This window comes from Apteryx mantelli, chromosome 20 (assembly GCF_036417845.1).
Source record: "Apteryx mantelli isolate bAptMan1 chromosome 20, bAptMan1.hap1, whole genome shotgun sequence".
Taxonomy (NCBI): Eukaryota; Metazoa; Chordata; class Aves; order Apterygiformes; family Apterygidae; genus Apteryx; species Apteryx mantelli.
The window spans coordinates 4,292,267-4,310,324 of NC_089997.1; the positions used below are offsets into that span (position 1 = coordinate 4,292,267).

Genomic DNA, 18,058 nt, shown 5'->3' on the forward strand with positions numbered 1-18,058 from the left:
TGGGTGGTCTTTGGCCCTTCCGGACACTGGCTTCTCTCTGTCTTTTATTTTTTTGCCATCTTCAAGGTGGCTTTTCTCATCAGATGACAACACATTGATCCCATGAAACAGGCCAGCCCCTCCATTACCAGGCACAATTTAGGATTCACATTGCCCAAGGACAGTCCTCAAGTTTGCCTCCCTTCTGCACCGACGCCTCAAATGGAAGAGCAGTTTGCAGTGCACGCCAGGGCACTGAGTCCCGTGGAAATGGGAGAAAGTTTAACTCGGAGCTATCAGCTGCAGGTGGGAGTGTTGGGCTGCCCCGCGGTCTTGTTCCCTCAGGAGTCACTTGAGATTTCCCATGCTGGGTAAGCAGCATCACCTCTAGTGCCTCATGCTACCCGAGACATCGCACTGTCACCTTGGCTCCAATGCCCTACCCATGAGCACAGAAAGAGAAGGTACAAACCCCTGCCGGGAACCAGCTGTTCCATTACCTTTCTTACCAGTGGAATCATCTTTTCCCATCTCCTGTTCCTGGCTGGGTTTCACAGCTGCCACAGGTGTTTTTTTAGCTGTACTCTCAAACTTGTACCTGGAAATAGGAAAAAGAAAACAGTCTAAAGGGAGGGCACTACACTTCCTTTGCCCCTTGGGTGAATAGGGGCATTTCCCTAGGGAACAGGGGTATTTGGGAGCTACTGGGAAGTCCATCTTTTTCCAAAGCAGAATAGGCAGAATATGCCAGATGCTGGAGGAGTGTATTAGCAAGCTGAGTGACACCATGAAGACCTCCAGAACTTAGAGGGGCATGAGATTCCTCATCAGGCTTTTCGAGGGCTTTCCTAGACTTCCTATGAGAAAGCTCATTTTAACCCAGATCCTCTCTGCTGCTGTTGTGACCATCTCCCATCTCCCATTCAATGTTCATGTCCAGGCAGAACACAATAGTCTCCTTTCCTACAGCTTTCCAGCACCATTTCTAATTCCCGTCTCACCCTCCAAATCACTTGCAGGTCCTCCCAAGCTCATGTCCATCCATCTGTAAAAAGGAACCTCCATCTCCCAGACAAGTAATGGAACAAAACACTGAGCATGATGGGAGCCAGGACAAAGCTTGCCAAAACGCCCCTGGGCACAGGCTTCACTTTGGCCTAGATAGGCCTCCCACAAAAAAACTTTTGACCCCAGAAAACACATTCAGGACACATTTGATTCATGCAGGTCTCACAGAAGACATGAAAATGTCCCAAGACAGCAACTAGTAGGGACCTGCACTTTGATGCACATTTCAAGGAGTTACTCTCTAACTATCATTTATGTTCCACATGTCCATGTAAGGTGGGAGGCTGTTGGAGTCTCACAGGAAGCTACATTTACAACATTATTACAGAACAGTCCAGCATATGCACTAGGTTTTTTGCTTGAAACTTCAGATGGAAGATATGTATATTTTCCAGTTTTCATTTTCCTTTTCCAGTTTCATTTTCATTTATGTGCCCTTGAAGCACCTGAACGCTGTGCTTTCCCAAGCAACTGGATGCTGTTATCACGAGGACACCCCACCTGAATCTTTTAAAATTTGCTTATGCAGAAAACAAGACTGAAAACATTTGTCTAAACTGTTTTCTGAGTCAAGAGATCCACTTGGACGCAGCCTTCCCCATGTTCCCCCCCCCCCACAGGCTTATTAGACAGATCTCTAAGTTTGCCTAGGAGAATCATTCCAGTGACTTGGAGATGGCTATTTATATCCTGAGTCCAGTGTATGCAATGCGTGCAATGTAAAAGGCAAACAAGATGTGTTCACTAAAAGCATACCTTCCCACAGTCTGCCACTGCAAAGTATAGGTGCTACACTGTTCATTAGAGAAATCGTTTGAGCATTTCAATGCCTTCACTACAATGTCAGCTCTTTCTTCATAAAGGCCAAAGCTTGAAAAATTATGAAGCTCAATCCCATCTTGTGTTTCAGTGACTTTAGGAAGACAACTACCTCGATTTCCATCAGCAGCCTTCAGGAGGAGTACAGCCTTCACTTTCCAGACTTCTGAGAGTTGGCCTTAAAGGAAGGTGTTTAAAAGATGAAACAGGTTACTCTCCAGCTGGTGATGTCTTCCTGAATATGGAAACACAAACCCTAACTGCATGCATTTACCATCAAATGCTTTGAAAGTGCATAACTTCGATACTGTTGGTAAATTCCTTCTAAAATTGAACACTGAAATTCCAGCACATCAACAGTTTCTGGCATCAAAGCAGGTGCCTCTTCTGACAGAAGCCTCCAGTAGTTCAGGGCTAAACCCCTAGGTCAGGGGTCAGTGCTGGCCCTGGAAACAGTCCTCCATTTCCTCAGGATGGGGGAAGCCATGTCGCTCTCTCTGATGTCCAGTAGCCAGGGGGCAAAGGTTCCACCTTACCTTTCCAAAGAAGATGAGAAAAAATGGATTTAGGATATAATAGTTAACATAGGCCTCCTCAAAGAGTTCAAAGCCCTTCAGTTTGGGGTAGCACTACCTCAAACATTGACATCTTTGAGGCTCTACCTGAAACCTTTCTTGCAGTTCCTTCAAATGATATCATCAAATATCATGACTAATGCTGTCCTGCCATCTAAAGCCTTGAGGCTTCTCCACAAACTTTTGCTGCTTCCCCACAGTCCATCCGTCTCCTCCCACTTCCACTTCTTATCTTTAGCAGTTCACTAAACTCAGTCTGCTAGTCCATGGATCTGATCTATCTCCAGATAGACAAACTGGACTTGATAGGAAAGGCTTTCATTCCTCCTTAAAAAGTTGCAAGTTATTGGATTTTGTCTTCCAGACTTGGTCAGCAATAGCTGAGGACAAGGTCTAAGGCTGGGAAGAAAAAAAAAAAATGTATTCTGCATTTCCAGATAATACTTAAATAGCAACTAGAAAAGCTAACCTACTGCTGTTTAGAACAGAATGTCAGTGAAGAAAGCAGCAAGACATTTGAAGGTTTTTGTTTCCTTATTTGCAGTACTTTTAACCTTATTGAAAGAGAAGATTCTAAAGTTATATTTCATCATACTGTGAGCTGAGTTTTGCTGATACAGAATATATACAGCTAACCATTAAATCTTCAGATATTGTGCCCATAAAGGGAAACACCTGGTCTTTCAAGCAAAACATTACAATTGACTTCCAACAGATAAACCTCTCCTGCTTATAATTTCACCAAGTTCACATGTACGTAAAATACTCAAAGATGACAACCCCCCCCCCCCAAACCACCTTTTTAAACCAGGACACCTTTTGAGTATACTTTCCTTTTATCACACAAGACACTAAGCCTTTAACTATGGCAAGGAATTCCCTCTACTTTGAATCTACATATATTCTGCATTTTAAAAAATCTTAAGAAATTACTTTTTACTGTTACTTTAAAAGCTCAGTATTGGCAGAAGTTTTTCAAGCACACAAATGTATTGATGCCTCAGTTTACCTAAAGAGAAATTCAACAGAACCCATGTCCTAGGTTAAAGGAAGGCAAAGAAACCCCATCCTTGCCTCTATTTATACATTTTCTGTTATGGGGGTTTTCTTTCCGAATAGCCTACTGTAAAGCAGAGGGGCAGTAGAATTTTACATTAAAATATTTAGAGTTTACACCTAACATCTCCAAAGAAATCCAATTGCTCTTAAAGAATCAATTGTAGAAGTCCAATGGTAGAGAGCCCACTTAAGAGCCACCAGTGCCAACAACTTACATATTATGCCAGTGGATTAAATATTGCCACTGTTCCGACTCTGTACAAAAGCAGGGAGGAGAATGCTTCACAACTGGGCTGCTGCTTCTCCTCTTCAGTAGATTCCTGCACAAAACGTTCCTCATCATCAGAGGAGGATGGGGAATCACTGCTGTAGACTGCATGTTTCCATCTGCAAGCATTTCAAAGGCAATAACAAAAACAACATTAGGTCACACTAAGTCACATCAAAAATCAAGTGCAGTCTACCCCAGAAGGTACTGTAAGATCTATGAAGCTTCCAGCTCATTATATGCATTCCTCCTGCATCTGATTTCAAACTGCATTACATGTTCTTCCCTGTGAGAGCAAAATTCCATCTTTGTTGGGAAGGTAGAATGTTTAACCAGTTCACAACCAAAATCCAGCTACAATTTGCTCATTTTCTCCAATTAATCTGACACACAAAGCATCCAGTTTCACTGAGCATTACGTATCCACTCTGTAAAACATAAGCCCTTTTCACTTATTTAATCATCGGTCTTCCAAAACTGATGCCCCCTCTTCTCTCTTAAACTGACTGCTCTAAAGATTGCCAAACAAGGTGTTTATATCAAGCAATAGATAGCATTCTCCAAGTTCTAAGCACTTACAGCATCCAAAATAGCCTTTCTCACCACAATGGCCATTAATACTTGTTTCTGGAATTCTTCTTGTTTAAGAGCACTTCCACAGAGAAATATTCCAAGAAAAACCTAACATTGGCATTTAGGTGATTAGAAAAGCATGAGGTATTTATATGCAGCTGGACTTTGGCATATGGTATGCCAGAGCCTTGCAATGTAACTGTATTTGTGAATTTATTCTCCCTGTTTCCCCCTGAACTTCGTGTTCACAGCTGTTACCAAAAACAGCAGGACCAGTCAAGAAGGTTGCTCCTGAGAGAGCTTCAATTAATTACGATGCATACAGGATGATAATTATGATGCATACAAGTTTTGGCTTGAGCCTTTTCATAGGTTTTTATTCCCCTCGTTCAAGTCTTGCACAGGCTGCAGAACATGGGCGAGGTACTGCCTTCACGAGGTTTTGCATAATTACATTTCTTCCTCATGGCATGATCAGCTCAACTACTGCAACATCCTCTTCTGTCCTGAAATACAGCCTTGCCCCACTCGCATCCATTCAGAAAGTTGCTCTAAAGATCATCTTCTGGACTTATTCCCTTCATAACAAAGCACATTCTCCTGACACCCTTCAAGTTTCTTCTCTCACAGCAAACAGCAAACAGAGTTGCTGAGGCCTTTCACGAATTACCCTCCTTCCTACATTATTTCCCACTGAGTGCCCAGAGGAGAGCTCTGAATTCCAAGCCGGTACTGACAGCACCTCTCACTGACTAACCCCTCAATACAAAAATGCAGAAGCATGTTCTCTTCTCACCTGCCACCTTCACACTTGGCAAAAGGTTTTCATATGCACCTGGCAGTCTTCCTCACCTCCCGAAAGTTCTTGCTGGGCCTCTCAAAACCCATGAAAACCGTCAGGCTACTGCTGCAGTGAGAGCAGTGCTCATCATTCAGAGTAGCACTGTGCCTTTCCTTGTATTCCCACCTGTCAACAGCCATCTCTTGCCTTTTCTCTTGTGCTCAGTTATAAGCATTTGGGAAAAGGTCTAGTTTTGTTTCCCGACTCTTTGTCCGGAGCTTACTGGCAGGGCCCTGGAGTCCCTGACTATGGCTTGTAAGCACTAAGGCTATCCAGAAATGTGAATAGATAAAAAATGGCCAGTGGTTCAGCTCATTTCCATTGTTTAAGATGAAGCTTTTGGCCAGAACACAGTAAAGAAAATTGAAAGCCAGAACTAACCTGAGTTGCCATCTTGAGTGTCAACAATCTCATCAACAGTTTTTTCTTTAAGTCTCTTTCCGGTTCTTCCCTCCTTGGTAGTACGCCTCAAGGTTTTCCCTGTTACAAGAAACAAGAAGGACCAGTCACAAACACGCAGAAAATCTGACATGCGCACACTTTGTGCCTACGCAGTAACTCCATCAAAACTCTGCATGTACACAAAAGATTAGCATGCAGTTCTATGATGCAGAACACAAGGAAGGATCACTGGAATCCAACCATAAAGGTCTACTTGTTTTCACAAGAGGCCCATTCTATTTTAGGCCTGTGTTTGTCAGTCTGAGAGATGAGAAAATGGATGCATATTTTAATGCAAGAAGAAAACCAGTACTTTTAAATTTAGTTCATGGCCTACTTTGCCTCTCTGTTAACATGCTGATTCATGGCTCAGGACATGTTAAAAAAAAAATTAGCAAAGCAAAAATCACGACATCCACAGGGATTCCTGAAGTAGATGAATCTATCTTTGCTTTTTATCCCAGAGTTCTCAAAGAACAGGGCAGTAGTACCCGCAGGGAGCACCCAGCAGAGAGAATTTAATTTAACAGAGCAAAACAAAGACAGAGGAAACATGGTTGGTAGAAATAACAGAAGTTGCTCTAGGGACAGAGAACCAGTTACGCTCACGGGTAGTGCTGGCACAGGAACAAATACACATAGAGTTGCCATCACTAAATGCAGCCAGGATTTGAGGAGGCTTCAGATCCATGAAAAGGAAATTCTGGAAGTGGCTCTCCATGAAGGGAGCAGTTCACAAGGAGCTTAAGTCCATTTATGAAAATGATTCTAGGACACATTTCCCTCTAACAGGTGACTAAACTACAAGACCCAGGAGATTCTCTGGGAGGTGATGAGATGTCAAGGAAAAACAGGCAAACAGGCATCCAAACCTCAGTCACAGGCGCAAGCACAGGAAGCTGTACAGCGCCTTTTTAGCCTGTAGGCTAACCACACTGCCCAAGCAAACATCATTCTTTTGTGCATGAGGAACAGTAATATTTAGTAACTGAGGACTAAAAGCACAATAGATTAACAGCTTAGCTGTGCCTATGTGATGGAAGGCATCACACAGTCTTCTTGCATATTTCAATGCCAGCCATTATTTTTGGTAAGTTTTAGAGTGAAAAAGCAAGTCCTGAAACAGCTGTTTGTAAACAGAGTGTCCATTCAAAAAAATCACAAAAAGGCAATTCAGAGAATGTGGCATAAGCTGTATACAACTTCTGACTGCTATTTCACATTTTCTGAGGAAGAAGATATGTCCTCCCTGCTCAGTGGATGCCTCTAGTATGGTCATACCTATCAATTTGTAAGTTATAATTAGAGAAGAAAAAAAACACCTTTCTCAGAGTGTGGTACTCTGTGGAAGAAGTTACTTCAGCTAAATTAGAAGTATTATTTTGCTGTGTGAAATATATTACTTACACAAAAAGAGCAAGATAAATGAATATTTAGATTTTTCTGCATTGCTGAATAACCCAAGATCTTCCACCACCTTCATGTCATGCACTGGTTTGCAATACTGCTTCTGCAGGACCGATACAGAGCTGCACTTGTAAGAGCAAAGAAAAGCAAGTGTGAAAAAAGGCTTGAAACAATAAATATAAGCAGTAGGGCATCTTAATATAGAATGCACATAATGACAGAGTCAAACTGACACTTAGCCAGGTTCCTGAATCCTAAAATAAATAATAGTTCAAATGTTCCCTTTTGACAGAGATTTAAGAACAAGTGCTAGAGAATTTGCAATCACACTCTGTACTTAGGTTCATTTTCCCCTCCTGCTGAATGCAGTGAAAAATCCATTTTTGTAGGAGAAAAACAAATTCTAAAGATCAGAGTCAGATAGTAGAAAGAAATTATGGGAGATTTTAACAGTACTTCAACTGCTCTGCATGGTAGCAGTAAGTCATTCACAGCAAAAAGCCTTCCCCAGATACAGTGACTCTTTATTCTTAACTGTGGTGCAAACTGCAGGTATTTCTTCCATGGTTGCACCCGTCACACAGGCCACCCCATGGCTGGGACACGCTGCAAATCCTCGAGGAGACAACGCCAGCCTGGGCTGCGCAAAGGCCACGTTGGGAAGGAGGCCACAGGCAGAGGTGCAGAAACGCCAGGACTCCTTCAGGTGGGCTGCGGCCCCCTCTTCCTCTGCATCCTGACTTGCCCCGTGCACGAACCATGTTTCAACGTGCATCAGCCCAGAACAGCAGCTCATCAGCGCTGAAGGAGCTCCTCACACCGCAGCCGCCATTAAAATGGCACAATCCCGCCCAGGGGAGAGGTTGCCGCCTGGTCACGTGGCCCTGGCATTGCCACGGCAACGCCCCCAGTGCGGCCCTCCTGTTGGCTGGCAAGAGGAGGAGGGTGGGGCTCCCTCAGACTGACGGCTCTGTCACCAATCAGAGTCCAGCATGCAGGATCCTCAGGAAGGGGAGGAAGGGGTGGGGCCTGACCTGGAGGAGAGGAGAGAGAGGAGAGAAAGAGGGAGCGAGTGGGAGAGGGAGGAAAAGATGTGAAAGAACGAATCAAAAGGGAAGGGGGAGTGGAGAGGGGAGAGGAGAGCGGAGGAGCGGGAGAGCAGGGCAGTGCCGTGCAGCGGTGGCACCCTGCAGCCCTGGTCACTCGGGTCAGGGCCCAAACAGCCCCCTCAGGCAGTGGTGCCAGGAGCGAGGCGGCTCCCTGCACTGGCAGCCGGAAGGGCAGCTCCCTCCGCAGCCAGGCCTGTGCCCGGAGCAGGGCGCTGCGCTGCTCTGCAGCGACCCCGGGGAGAGGGAGGCCGTGCCCTGAACCGCGGCAGGTCCCCGGGGAGCTGGTGGGGAAGAGGAGAGGGAGGAAAGGAAGGAAGTGAGCAGGAGAGAGAGCGGGTGCGAGTGGGTTTGGTGGGGGCTGCGGGTGCATTCAAATGCTGGCAGGAGCCCTCCCGCCGGGGCAGGGGCAGCGGTGCTGGCGCCGGGGCTGCTTTCCTCCAGGAGCTCCAGAAGGTCAAACCATGAAATAGGAGAAAGCTTGTTGTCCTTGATGTGTGGAGGATTTGCTGGTTTTCTTGAGCATTGGGGAAGGAACCAGAGTTCTGAGTTGTGGGAAGGCTTCTCCCTGTGCCTGGGACAGGAGGCCCTGCTGTCTTCAGTTTCCTGAAGATTGCTCCTCTCATGCAATCCTCCTGTTAGAAGATGTTGTCAGGAATTACTTACAGGCTGTTCTCCAATTCCTAAGTGTGTAGGTAATACTACCCCAAAAGATTAGCTTCTGCCTAGGTAACTGGTACGTAATGGGTGTTTTGCTGCACTATGAGCATTGTGAATCCACGAGGTGAATCAGGGAGGCTGTTCAGGAGCTGGCTCAGCTTTGGGGGAAGGCAGGGCGAGCTGCAGGTGGCAATAGCCATGTGGCCGTGATGTGGGTAGTGAGGTCAGTACTGCCTGTGAGAGCTATGCCAGAAAGTCACCACTGTCAAATCAATTCTTTGTAAGTAGCTGACAGGCCAGCAGGAGGCACATGGCTCAGCTATTGATTCTGAGGTCACTTCTGCCTGAGTAGCTGATAGGCCATCTGGAGGAAGAAGGCTTGTCCGTTGCTTGTGAGGTCACTTGTGAGTGATGACCTGATTGGATAGCAGCAGAGATGTAGCTGGAAAAGTGATTGTGAGGTCATTTCTACCTGAGCAGTTGATAGGGCAGCACTGGTTCATGGTTTGGGAAGTTACAGTGAGGTAACTTCTGTTTCAGAGGCTTATAGGCCAGTAGCAAGCACATGGCTGTGAAGGTGAGTGTGAGGTCATCTCTTTCTGAGTACTTGATAGGCCAGCAGCAAGCACATGGCTAGAAATTGACTTTGAGGTCACTGCTCTCCCAGCAGCATATAGGCCTGCAGCATTAGTAATCTCTGATTTCCAGGGTCTGTGTGCTGAAGAAATTACCCCTGTCCAGCAGCAGGGGGCTTGTTAGATTTTCCTGCAAGGTCCGTACTGGGTCTCTGTTCTTCATGTGTACACCTGCTTTAATATCACCTTCAGGGCTGTAACATGTTAGCGGTCTCCGATTCTCTGTCCAAGTATGTTCTGATTGGAGAATGGATGCAAAGGTTCTTGGAGGGGACAGAGGTAATGTCAGCCCCAAAGAAAGGCATAAGAAAAATCCCCACAGAGGCCTCTTTTTGGCAGCAGATTAGGCACAAGAGAGAGGAAAGATTTGGCCAAGTGAAGCCCCTTGGGACCACTTCATCTGCTTCCTTGAGGTGGGAACAGAACATGACCAGGGCTGAAAATGGATGTTCCGAGAAAGTCCATTTTCAAAGCCTTTGGGGGAGTAAAAGCAACTTCCAGGGATGGAGAGTTGGCCTTGCTGTGTTTTCAGGCCCTTGGGGGGCCCTGCGTGCTGCCATGTCTAGTTGTGTCCCCTCTGTGTCCCTGATGCACCATGCTAAGGCAGCAGTGACCTCATTATCCAGATCCAAGCCATGTGCCTTCTACAGGCCAATCAGGTATTCAGGAAGAAGTGATGTCACAGTCAACAACCAAGCCATGTGCTTGCTGCTTGCCTATGAGGTACTCAGTCAGTAGTGACCTCACAATCACCATGCAAGCCAAGTGCCTGTTGCTGGCCTATGAGGCATTCAAGCTGCAGTGACCTCACAATCAGCATCAAAGCTGTGTACCTGCTGCTGGCCTATCAGGGGCTCTGGGAGAAGCGTCCTCAGAATCAACATCTAAGCCCTGCATCTGCTGCTGGCCTATGAGCTATTCAGGGAGCACTGACCTGACAGTCGACATTCAACCCCATTTGACTCCACCATGGAGTTAGCACCTGCTCAGCCAGTTCTGGGGCTGCGTTGGCCCCTGCCCTGCCCCACAGGGACATGTGGGGCTGGGCTCAGCCCTCACATGAAGGACCTGCTCTCCCCGAGGGCTGGCACAGGGACCTTTCTGCTCAGCTGCAGAAACATCAATGCATTCACACACATGGACATGGGCCAGAGATGAACAAAGAGTGACAAAATAAAGACATGCCTGTTCCATCCCTCGGATGATGTTTTTGGCATGCCCAGGAGATGTTTGCCAGGTCCAAATCTCTCACCTTGACTGCAGAAAATGGCACGCCTGCTCTGAAGCTCCATGCAGAGCCCACAGCAGGGCCAGAGGGGCACAGCGCAAGTGCCTGGGCCCATAACCAGAAGGTGATGGATCAAAATGATTCATTTGCTTCACAGACATTCATAGACAAAGTGTTTGTTAAAAAAAAAAAATCTAATTCATTTGGCTCTTTTGCTTAGGTAATGTTCATGTGGGGAATCCAAACCTCTTGAACAGGATTGCTTGGTTGCTGCCCAGCTGTTGATGGTATTCTCTATCACAAGTGTCCTTGCAATAGCATCTTCACCTGGGTCAGGTGACAGTCCCTCAGGGGGGTTGTTTTAGTGAATCCTGATAATCCAGCTGGCTTGTGGTCCCATGTAACCACTCCAGAGCATGCATGACCACTCCCTTTGATATAGGACTATATCAGATAAATTTGAATGCCATCCTTGTATCACAGGCATAACTTCAATTCCAAAGATCTTGCCACAGTACAAAAGAAGTGACATCATCATCCTCGTCCCAGTGTTGTCCCCCTTTACCTGCCTTCCCTCTCCTCTCTTCTTGAGCTCTTCTTTTGGCTTGGGGGAGTTTTCTGATGTTCTTGATGACCTCACAACACCTCCCTGCTGACCTACATGCTAATGGCCAATCCGGCTGATGCAAGGAATTGACCTCACAATAAACATCCAACACATCGCTCTAACTCATCTCTCCCTCTCTCCTCTCCATGGGGAAGGTTTTCTGACCTGCTTCATGACCTCACAGTGCCTGCCAGCTTGCTGCCCAATCAGATTGCTGCAGTAGAACTGACCTCACAAACCAGCTTCCAGTCATGCTACACTTACCTGCCCCTGCCCCCTTCAGGAGCTCTCCTCTCTCCTGGGGGTTTCCTCCTGCCCTTCATGACCTCACAGTGCCCACCCACCTGCCTGCCTGCTGCTGACCAATCAGGCTGCACTCATAGAGGTGACCTCATAATCACTATGCCAGCAGTGTCATGATCATCTGTCTCTCCCTCCTTCCTCCCTCTAGGCTCTCATGTCTGCCTCATGGACTTTGTCATGCCCCTGATGACCTCACATGCCTGCCACCTGCTGCTGGCCAATCAGCTGCTGTGAAAGGAGACACCTCACAATCAAAGCCACCAATGTCACCTTCATCTGTCCCTCTCGCCTCCTCCCAAGTTCTCCTTGCTGCTGGGCAGCCTCTGTGATGCTGTTGATGACCTCGTAATGCTGCCTGCCCACTGCTGGCCAATCAGGGAAGTGTAATGGAAGTGGCCTCACTACCAACACACCAGCCATTGTGCTTTTGCCTGACTCTCCCTCTCCTGCTCCTGCTCCCACCTCCTCAGCTGCTGAATCAGCTCCTGTCACCTGCAGTGACCCCAGTGCCTGCTCACCTGCTGCTGACCAGGAGCTGCTGGGACAGGAGTAATTCACCAGTGACATCCCAGCTGTCACCTCCACCTGCCTCCCCTCTCCCCTCCTGCTGAGCTCTCACCTCCTGTGGTCAGGTGCATCTGATGAGCCTGATGCCCTCACAGTGCCTGTCTGCCTGCCCAGGGCAATCCTGCTGCTGCAGCTGAAATAACCTCCCAGCCAGCATCCAGTCCTCTCACCTTTATGCATGCTACTGACTCTTGTTTCAAAGTGCTGAGATCTCTCCTGAGATGCATTTGATGACCTCTCAGCTCCTGCCTGTTTGTCTACTGCTGGCCAATCAGGTTGCTGCAATAGTAGTGACATAATGATGTCATTTCACCTGGGCAGGCTTTCTGATGATCTGGCTGGGCTCTTCCCACATGGGGAGCTCCACTTCCCACATGACACCCTGTCAGAGGGTGAGCCTACACTTTCTGGAGAGGAGCAATGCACCCTGTTCCCAGTCCTCACCCTTGTTGGGGGTGGGGTGGGGGAGGGGATGGAGATTCAGGACAAAAGCTCCCCTGGAGTTGCTGGGGATTGAACCCAGGACCTCCTGCATGCAAAGCAGGTGCTCTTCACTGAGCTACATCCCCTAAGAGCCTGCTGAGGGGTGGGGCATACTCTTGTCCCATGATGTGCCTCTGACAAGCTGATGTTCCCCTGACAAGCACAGCCCTGTTGGCCCCTGGTGCCCTGAGAGCCTCAGCAGAAAGCAGCATTTGAACCCTCTTGCTGGGCCACAGGCTGGGATAAGGGAAGCTGAGATCGCCAATCAGCTGGGACTGGTCCTGGAGCAGGGCTGCATCATGGAGTGCTGCCCCTTCAACATCTCTGCAGTTGCTGGGGGCAGGAGGAGACTCTTGCTGCAAGTGCTGCTCCCATGCTCTGGCCCTCCCAGGGAGGGTCAATGGAGAGGAGCAAACCCCTTCCCTGAGTCACCTCTGCCACCCCGTGCAGCACTCCTGTGTGTGTCACACCTGTCTTCGATGCCAGCAGCAGGAGCAAATGGGGTGAGGAAAATGCCCTCCCCAGGGTGATGTGCCCACAGCTCCAGTGGCCCCCCAGGGTGTGCATTGGAAGGGCCATGAAAGCAGGCAGAGTCAATCCTGGGCAGGGAGCTGCCCACAGCCCCTCACCTAGGTATTAGGCCTCCCTCTGCACTGCTCTGCCCACCAGCACCTGGCAGTGGGCAAATGGCAGTGTTCCTTCCCTGGGGCTGGGGATGTGGCTGGGATCAGGGACATTCCCTTTCCTGCAGCACCAGGAACTGGACACTGGAGCAGCCCCAGGAGAGTGCCAGGTGGGGGTCTCTGTGGCGCAGCAGGTAGCGCATTCGGCTGTTAACCGAAAGGTTGGTGGTTCGAGCCCACCCAGGGATGTTGCCCTCTTGGTGGGGTGCCTGGGGGATTGTGCTGCCCAGCACCCTGGGTTTTGCTCACAGTCACCATGTCTCAGCTCTGGGACAGCAGATCTGCTGCTGGCTGGGATATGCATGTTGCTGTGGGATGTCCTTTCTAGACCATGGGGGATGGCCAGAGTGGCTGGAGAGCAGCACGGAGGATGTACATGTGTCCTGTTGAAGCTGAGCTGAGCTGAGCTGACTTGTCCCATCCCCTTGCCTGATGGGAAGGACAGAAGAGGGAAGAGTGCATGTCAGTGCCAGGTGGTTGTGTCTGTACATTTCATTACTGAATGGGGAGAAGGGAGGGTGCAGTGCCGTGGGGCAGGGAAAGAGCTCAGCTGAGTGCCTGCTTCGGAGACTGTGTGGGGACGTGGGAGTGATTCAGACATCTGCCTGATGTGCAGACAGCTCAGCCAGAGACCCCCGTGGCAGGGTCAGTCCTTCATCCGCCCCAAGCAAAACCTCGGGGTGGAGGACAGCACCCTCCATCCAGGCTGCGCTTGATCCTTAGCCTGACTTGTTGGCTGGAGAGAGGCTGAGTCTGGAGACAGAGAGGGACATCCTGGGTCGCAGTCATAGCTGAGCTCCTGATGGGAGAGCAGGGTTCAGCAGCAGCAAGAGCTGCCAAGATGGCCAACCCAGCATGTGGGGCTGCAGGAGCAGGGCTCCTCCCTCTGTGCGGGGATGGGAGGCTGCAAGGTGCTGCAGCTGGGCTGGGCAGGGCAGCCTGATGAATGAGTACATTTGGGTAAGGAAAGCGGGGAGGATCGAGACATCAAGACATTTGTGCTGTGAGCTAGTACAGAGGGGACAGAGAACACAAAAGCAAAGTCTGTGTGTAATGTTCAGGAGAAGTATTTAAAAAAAAAAAAAAGTAAATTTGGAGAGCAAAACTGACTTCCAGTCTCAGATCTGGGGCTGTTGTGAAGTCATGGTTTTACAGGCAGCTTTTAGCCTCCCTGCTAGACCCCAGGGGAGTCACTGCCTTTCTGCCCTGTCTTGCGCCCTTTCAGCAGGAAGGAGCTGATGCAGAGGGATGTTCAGTAGGGGTCCCAGACAGATCCCTCTGTGCTCTTTCTCACACTGAAGTCCCTGCTCCCTGCGCAGCTGGTTAAACAGCCCCCTCCCTGCCACTCGCATTCAGCGCTTCTCCCTCTACATCTGCTGGGCCAGGACGCCAAGGACAGACCCCGCTGTGCACTCTGCTTTGTCTCTTGCCATACAAATCCCATCCTTTTCCACAAATGCAGTCTTTCTCCCTCGCAGGCCCACTGCCCTTCAGAGGGCAAGGGCCAGGCTGCCTACTCACCCCTCCATCTCAGTCGGACATCTCCCATAGCATCGCAAATGAGGGGAAGAAATTGCCATGGGCAGAGCAGGAACTTTTAATGCAAACCTACTGGGAGGTTTGGCAGGTCAGATTAAATGACCCTAAACACCCCTTAGGACCTCAGCTTTTACTCTCAGCACCAGTGTTCATGGCCTCACTTGAGCTTCCCCAACAGCCGACAGCCCAACTATGGGCCTTTAATAACACTGGGACTTCACCTGGGCCACAAGCCCCCTTCCTGATGATTCCTTGCCTCTTATGGATGCTTCTGGAAAACAGCTCCAGAGGAAGTACTGGGGTTTCTTCAGATGAGTTCTCCAAAAGTGTTCTTCTCTCTTCAGTTGCCTTGCTTCAAAGGGCAACGGGCAGCATTCCCTTCCTTGGGGCTGGGAACGTGGCGGGGATCAGGAACATTCCCATTCCTGCAGCACCGGGGACTGGATACTGGAGCTGCCCCAGCTGCTCCAGTTTGTGCTTGATCCTGGCCTGACCTGTTGGCTGGGGAGAGTTGCTCTTCAGCAAAAGGCACAGGAAAGGGAAACCTTCCCAGGGGGTCAGATCAGAGGAAAGACAAGAATCCCCTCCCCCATTACTCTGAAGTGATATTCCACCTGGAGGGCCACAGAAAAGAAACAGCAAAGATTATTGCTGGCATCTGGTATTTTCTAGTGTGCAAGGGTCATTTCTCATCCTTCCTTCTGCCCCTTGTCTTGAGCCTTCCTGTCAGCGCTCTTATGCCCCTAAGCTAATACTGGCAGGTCCGCAAATCGCATTTTTGATCTGACCAATGAGCTAAATGATCACTGAGCTAAACAGAAACTGTCCATCCCCTACCCCTGAAAGGCCCAGCAGGTACATTCCCTGTAGAAACAGGGCCAAAGCGGGGGTTGTTCTTCTGAGGTGTTTCCTGAGAATGCAGTAGTGACAAATGCATTGCAAAACTACAGCATGACCTGCGCCTTTTAAAGCAAGGCTTGGACAAGGTTGGTCAATTGTGGAGGGTCATGACAGGGTTAAGTTGGAGGGGAATTGCAAGTAGCAAGCCGCGGGAAAAGGTGAATGGGGAAACTGTTGCTAGCTCGAACAAAGAAGAGTCTCAACAGGAGCAAGCATACCCAAGGACACTGGTGCAGCTGGGAATGATACATCCTGAGAAAGTACAGATAAACCAGCAAAAGCCAGTGGGAACCAAGGTTAAGAACAAGACAACGTTTCTCCAACAAAGAAGCAAACAGGAAAGTACAAGGCATGGTCGCTGCGTGCATGATCGCTACAATGATTGGCTACCTGTGACATAATCTGCATAATGATTGGTTTAGCAAAGTGTATCTGTGAAATTGCTGAAGTAGCTAACTTTTCAGTATAAATATGTGTTAGAATAAACAATAAGGGTCTCAGGACGCAAACCCTCCTGAGTCCGTGCCATTAATCCGCCACAGTCAGTGGCCAAATGAACACGCAGGAAGGGGTCTTTCATACTCACTGCCCATAGAACTACGCTTTTCCACAAGTCCATATGGCACAAGGAGGACCTCAGTCAGTAGCACGTACCTCTCCTGGCCACCTCTGGATTCTTGTAACCAGTTTCTCAGGTGGTGGCATGCCTTCAGCACTGCCCTTCCTCCTGCCTCGCTCCACCTTCCTTGAGCAGCTCCCTTGGATGCCTGGCAGCACGCTGAAAATACACATTGTGGGGAGGTGGTGTGAGCACAGGGGGAGTTTGGTCTCCGTCCTGTACTCACAAGCTGGGCAGAGACAGAGATCACCCCCAGCTGAAATGCCCAGGGCTGCATGATGTGCCCACAGGAATGCTCAGCATGACCAGATACAGGCTCTGTCTTGATGTGGCAAGGAGAGGAGTAGGGTCCTTTACAAAGACAACCTCTAAGAGACACGTCCTGGCTAATGTATTAAACACTGCTCGATGGTCCCAGCTACCGTGTGTTTTCGTATGGAAAACTGATTGTTCCTGGAGACCCAGAGTCAAAGAAGGAGAAAGTGGTCAGGGGTGTAAAGGCATTCCTGCCATTGAGGGATCAGGAGTCACTGCGACATGTGATAAAAGACATTCAGAGCTGCTATGAACCTTGTGTCCAGAGGAAGCATCTCACCCAAACAAGCACAAGGGTCCAGGGTTACCCTCATCCATTCCTCCAAGTGTCTCACCTGCCATAAGGCGCTTTGCCCTCAGCTTTCTTCCCCTTTCCTTTCTGCATAGTTGTAGCTGTTATTTTGGCCGGAGGATGTCTCTCTCTCAAGAGGAGGCATTTGGCAGGAAGATTTCCTGTAAACAGGAGACAAGAAAACACTTCAGGACAGCATTGCAGAGACCTTTTGAAAAGGAAGGATATGCAGATCTGCTCAAGCCTGTGATAAAATTGTGAGGCCTCAAGCTGATTCCTTTGAAGCCTTGTTTCCTGGGTGGTCTTTGGCCCTTCCGGACACTGGCTTCTCTCTGTCTTTTATTTTTTTGCCATCTTCAAGGTGGCTTTTCTCATCAGATGACAACACATTGATCCCATGAAACAGGCCAGCCCCTCCATTACCAGGCACAATTTAGGATTCACATTGCCCAAGGACAGTCCTCAAGTTTGCCTCCCTTCTGCACCGACGCCTCAAATGGAAGAGCAGTTTGCAGTGCACGCCAGGGCACTGAGTCCCGTGGAAATGGGAGAAAGTTTAACTCGGAGCTATCAGCTGCAGGTGGGAGTGTTGGGCTGCCCCGCGGTCTTGTTCCCTCAGGAGTCACTTGAGATTTCCCATGCTGGGTAAGCAGCATCACCTCTAGTGCCTCATGCTACCCGAGACATCGCACTGTCACCTTGGCTCCAATGCCCTACCCATGAGCACAGAAAGAGAAGGTACAAACCCCTGCCGGGAACCAGCTGTTCCATTACCTTTCTTACCAGTGGAATCATCTTTTCCCATCTCCTGTTCCTGGCTGGGTTTCACAGCTGCCACAGGTGTTTTTTTAGCTGTACTCTCAAACTTGTACCTGGAAATAGGAAAAAGAAAACAGTCTAAAGGGAGGGCACTACACTTCCTTTGCCCCTTGGGTGAATAGGGGCATTTCCCTAGGGAACAGGGGTATTTGGGAGCTACTGGGAAGTCCATCTTTTTCCAAAGCAGAATAGGCAGAATATGCCAGATGCTGGAGGAGTGTATTAGCAAGCTGAGTGACACCATGAAGACCTCCAGAACTTAGAGGGGCATG

At 48.8% G+C, this 18,058-nt stretch overlaps 1 non-coding gene across 1 annotated transcript; it reads left to right on the forward strand.

Moving 5' to 3' along the window:
* The first annotated feature begins 13,418 nt into the window (after positions 1-13,418).
* On the forward strand, positions 13,419-13,491 carry TRNAN-GUU (transfer RNA asparagine (anticodon GUU)). Its single transcript has one exon. It is a non-coding gene; the product is annotated as a tRNA-Asn (tRNA).
* Positions 13,492-18,058: the final 4,567 nt, after the last annotated feature.